Below are 6,000 nucleotides of genomic sequence, written 5' to 3'. Positions count from 1 at the left end.
ATCTACGAAGTTCCTATGTTTCAAATATAAATAATCTAAATAAGCAAGCAGGCACATCTTTAAACATCATGATCAATCTGTAAGAATCTACGAAGTTCCTATGTTTCAAATATAAATAAGCTGAATAAACAAGCAGGCACATCTTTAAACATCATGATTAATCTATAAGAATCTACGAAGTTCCTCTGTTTCAAGTATAAATAATCTGAATAAACAAGCAGGCACATCTTTAAACATCATGATTAATCTATAAGAATCCATGAAGTTCCGATGTTTCAAGTATAAATAATCTGAATAAGCAAGCAGGCACATCTTTAAACATCATGATTAATCTATAAGAATCTACGAAGTTCCTATGTTTCAAATATAAATAATCTAAATAAGCAAGCAGGCACATCTTTAAACATCATGATCAATCTATAAGAATCTATGAAGTTCCTATGTTTCAAATATAAATAATCTGAATAAACAAGCAGGCACATCTTTAAACATCATGATTAATCTATAAGAATATACGAAGTTCCTATGTTTCAAGTATAAATAATCTGAATAAGCAAGCAGGCACATCTTTAAACATCATGATCAATCTATAAGAATCTATGAAGTTCCTATGTTTCAAGCATAAAGAATTTGAATCAGCAAGCAGGCACATCTTTAAACATCATGATCAATCTATAAGAATCTACGAAGTTCCTATGTTTCAAATATAAATAATCTGAATAAGCAAGCAGGCACATCTTTAAACATCATGATTAATCAATAAGAATCTACGAAGTTCCTATGTTTCAAATATAAATAATTTGAATAAGCAAGCAGGCACATCTTTAAACATCATGATCAATCTATAAGAATCTACGAAGTTCCTATGTTTCAAGCATAAATAATCTGAATAAGCAAGCAGGCACATCTTTAAACATCATGATCAATCTATAGGAATCTACGAAGTTCCTATGTTTCAAGTATAAATAATCTGAATAAGCAAGCAGGCACATCTTTAAACATCATGATCAATCTATAAGAATCTACGAAGTTCCTATGTTTCAAGCATAAATAATCTGAATAAGCAAGCAGGCACATCTTTAAACATCATGATCAATCTATAAGAATCTACGAAGTTCCTATGTTTCAAGTATAAATAATCTGAATAAGCAAGCAGGCATATCTTTAAACATCATGATCAATCTATAAGAATCTACGAAGATCCTATGTTTCAAATATAAATAATCTGAATAAACAAGCAGGCACTTCTTTAAACATCATGATCAATCTATAAGAATCTACGAAGTTCCTATGTTTCAAATATAAATAATCTGAATAAGCAAGCAGGCACATCTTTAAACATCATGATTAATCAATAAGAATCTGCGAAGTTCCTATGTTTCAAATATAAATAATTTGAATAAGCAACCAGGCACATCTTTAAACATCATGATCAATCTATAAGAATCTACGAAGTTCCTATGTTTCAAGCATAAATAATCTGAATAAGCAAGCAGGCACATCTTTAAACATCATGATCAATCTATAGGAATCTACGAAGTTCCTATGTTTCAAGTATAAATAATCTGAATAAGCAAGCAGGCACATCTTTAAACATCATGATTAATCTATAAGAATCTACGAAGTTCCTATGTTTCAAATATAAAGAATCTGAATAAGCAAGCAGGCACATCTTTAAACATCATGATCAATCTATAAGAATCTACGAAGTTCCTATGTTTCAAGCATAAATAATCTGAATAAGCAAGCAGGCACATCTTTAAACATCATGATCAATCTATAAGAATCTACGAAGTTCCTATGTTTCAAGTATAAATAATCTGAATAAGCAAGCAGGCATATCTTTAAACATCATGATCAATCTATAAGAATCTACGAAGATCCTATGTTTCAAATATAAATAATCTGAATAAACAAGCAGGCACATCTTTAAACATCATGATCAATCTACAAGAATCTACGAAGTTCCTATGTTTCAAATATAAATAATCTGAATAAACAAGCAGGCACATCTTTAAACATCATGATCAATCTAGAAGAATCGACGAAGTTCCTATGTTTCAAGTATAAATAATCTGAATAAGCAAGCAGGCATATCTTTAAACATCATGATCAATCTATAAGAATCTACGAAGTTCCTATGTTTCAATTATAAATAATCTGAATAAGCAAGCAGGCACATCTTTGAACATCATGATTAATCTATAAGAATCTACGAAGTTCCTATGTTTCAAGTATAAATAATCTGAATAAGCAAGCAGGCACATCTTTAAACATCATGATCAATCTATAAGAATCTACGAAGTTCCTATGTTTCAAATATAAATAATCTGAATAAGCAAGCAGGCACATCTTTAAACATCATGATTAATCTATAAGAATCTACGAAGTTCCTATGTTTCAAGTATAAATAATCTGAATAAGCAAGCAGGCACATCTTTAAACATCATGATCAATCTACAATAATCTACGAAGTTCCTATGTTTCAAGCATAAAGAATTTGAATAAGCAAGCAGGCACATCTTTAAACATCATGATCAATCTATAAGAATCTACGAAGTTCCTATGTTTCAAATATAAATAATCTGAATAAACAAGCAGGCACATCTTTAAACATCATGATCAATGTACAAGAATCTACGAAGTTCCTATGTTTCAAATATAAATAATCTGAATAAGCAAGCAGGCACATCTTTAAACATCATGATCAATCTACAAGAATCTACGAAGTTCCTATGTTTCAAATATAAATAATCTGAATAAGCAAGCAGGCACATCTTTAAACATCATGATCAATCTATAAGAATCTATGAAGTTCCTATGTTTCAAGCATAAATCATCTGAATAAGCAAGCAGGCACATCTTTAAACATCATGATCAATCTACAAGAATCTACGAAGTTCCTATGTTTCAAATATAAATAATCTGAATAAGCAAGCAGGCACATCTTTAAACATCATGATCAATCTATAAGTATCTACGATGTTCCTATGTTTCAAGTATAAATAATCTGAATAGTGAATAAGCAAGCAGGTCAATTATGATCAATCATAAGAATCTAGTAAAGTACCTAATACCTATATTCACAGACCACGTACTTTACGAGACTTGACCCTTGCAAAGTCCTAGATCAATTTGTCGAAGTCAATCTCTCTGAGAATGTCACATTCAATACTCATCAAGGCCAGGTGACTGAGCCTATCATGACACATTGTAGTACAGAGTCTGTTCTTGATGAACTTCATTTTACTGAATGAACGTTCTCCAGAACAGTTTGTGACCATGAGCACCAAGTACATCCATCGCATTATCTCGACATTTGGAAATGTATCCGCAACTTTCTTGTCCATCAACAGTTTGTAAAGGATATGTTCTCTCCCTATCTTATCATCTTCGTATTCCAGTAAATGAGTGAGGATGGCTGCAAACTGCACAAGTTCAACACCAAGAGTTTGATCTAGATCATCCTTGTACTCAGCAACCAATTTTGCAGCAGCTGCTTCGATTTCATCGCAGTCCAGTGATTCCAGTTTACGCAAGAAACCAAAAAGAGAACAGGTGTTCTCATAGGCTTCCAATCGTTGCTCCAATGAACTCAGAAACTGATCAATTACTGGAAGAAAATTCTGAACTCGAAATTTTCAGACAATGAGAGTGCAGCTTCTTCTGATCGTCCATATGTGGAGGCCCCCTGGTTGTGGAGGTTGTGCAACTGCCCAGCTTGCCTATTCCTAAATCCGGCCCAGCACCTGACCCAGATCCTCCCCACATGTTGGCATACAGCTGCGGATGAGGCGTCATCTCCCTAAAATGTTGGTGGGAAGGGAATGTGCCATGTCAAACCATCCTGTCCACCCTAACCCAGTAGAACAAACACATGGGACAACTTAATCCAGCTATTTTAAATTGAACAATGGCCATCCCCTCGCAGTCAACATTAACGACCCCATATCCTGAACAAACACTCATAAAGGGATAGTTGTTCTACAGCTACACTGACATACACGGTATATAAGGCCTTAATCTCACCACCCCCACCGCTTGCCCCTCCTCATAAACATAGCAATAATAAAAACCAAAATGTCATTTTGTTCCACAGATAATCCACATGTTGATTTTCTTTGGATGAAAATGTTTGCAATTCACCTTTTGTTTTATTAACTGCCTTCAATCTTAATTGCTTGAAGGGAAGCCGAAGATCTTGAGTTAATTTTTCCTACCAACTCAGACTAGTTTACTGAGTTTTCCACTGGCGGCATCAGTCCCAAACCCATCCCTCTCTGTACCCACCGTACCCAGTCGTACCCAGCTGCTCCTGGACTCTGTGTCCTTTTCTCCTGACAAGGTGGAGAAGTTTCTGTCAACCCTCGACTCTGATTCTGCAACTGGACCTGACGGCATCAGCCCACGGGTCCTAAAATCCTGCTCTGCCGCTCTTTCACTCCCTCTCTCTGTTCTCTTCAACCTCTCTTTTGCTCAAGGTAATTTGCCATCAGCTTGGAAATCAGCCAACATCACCGCTTTACACAAAAAAGGTGCAAAAACAGATCCTTGCAACTACAGACCAATCAGCCTTCTCCCAATTATCAGCAAAGTCATGGAATCCATCATTGCTTCAGATATCAAATCTTTCCTCTTCTCCAATGGCTTGATCTCTGACCAACAATTTGGTTTCAGACCAGGTCACTCTACTCTGGACATGCTGCTTCTGCTGTCTCAACAATGGATGGAGGTCCTCAATGCCAAACAGGAAATTAGAGCTCTCTCCCTTGACATATCACGTGCCTTCGATACGGTCTGGCACCCCGCTCAGCTCACCAAACTCTCCTCCTATGGCATCCAGCGAAATCTCCATGCATGGCTTGCGGACTTCCTCTCTAGTCGTAGTCAACGTGTGGCCCTGAATGGGGTTCTCTCATCTCCCCTTCCTGTTCAGGCTGGAGTTCCCCAAGGCAGTGTTCTGGGCCCTGTGCTTTTTCTGGTTTTCATCAATGATCTCTCTGACTCTCTTGAAAATCCTCTCTACCTCGATGACTCCACTCTCTGCCGCTCCATTCCTCATCCCTCAGATCGGCAGTCTGCAGCCTCCTCACTCTCACAAATCACAGACTGGTCAAACAAGTGGAACATGTCTTTCAATCCTGACAAATCCCACACTCTTACTATGTCTCTCCGAAAAGACCAACTGGACAACCCTCCCATCTACTTTCTGAACAATCCTCTCCAAGGTGTTCTGTCACTCAAGCTTTTGGGTCTCCCTATCTGCCATGATCTTTCCTGGGAAAACCACATTTCCAATCTGGGCTCCAAAGCCAGTCGCCGACTGGGCATCCTCCGTCGTGTGAAGTCCTTCCTTTGGCACATCTGAGCTCCTCACCACATACAAGGCTTTCATCCACAGCTCAATGGAATACTGATCTCCCCTCTGGGCCGGTGCTCCTGCCACACACCTACCTCGGCTTCACGCTGTTGAAACCAAAGCTTCAGAATCATTGCAATCTCCCGCGATGAAGCTAACTCCGAGGGCCTTCCACTTACTCACCCACCGCTGGAAGGATGGTGGTCTTTCTGTCTTCTACCGACTCCTCTCCGGCCTTGCTCTCCCAGCTCTCTCTGGGCTCTGTCCCCCAAATATTCCAACAGGTCGCACAAGATCTGCCTGCAACCCTCTTATGGTTAAACTGCCAAAATCAAGACTCTCTGCTCACCTTCACTCCTTCATTCCTCTTTTATCCTGCCTCTGGAACAAACCCCATCACTCTCTTCAATCCCACTCCTCCCTCCAGGTCTTTAAAACAGCTGTTCACCACCATCTCTTGTCTTCCGCCATCCAAAACCTTGATCTTTTCTACCCCCGCTAATTTCACCCCAGATCCACTCTTTTGAAATACCAACTTCTTTCCCGGAAGTCCTTGCTGTGTCCTTGTGTTTTATACTTCTCCCACCCACCCCCCCCCCCCTTCCCACGCCTCCTCCCCTCCCCAAGCCCTCTCCCTCTCA

The sequence above is a fragment of the Myxine glutinosa genome, chromosome 7 (genome assembly GCF_964187855.1).
Source record: "Myxine glutinosa chromosome 7, kmMyxGlut1.1, whole genome shotgun sequence".
Classification (NCBI taxonomy): Eukaryota; Metazoa; Chordata; class Myxini; order Myxiniformes; family Myxinidae; genus Myxine; species Myxine glutinosa.
The sequence above is the reverse complement of the archived record's forward strand: the minus strand, read 5'-3'. Positions refer to the sequence as shown.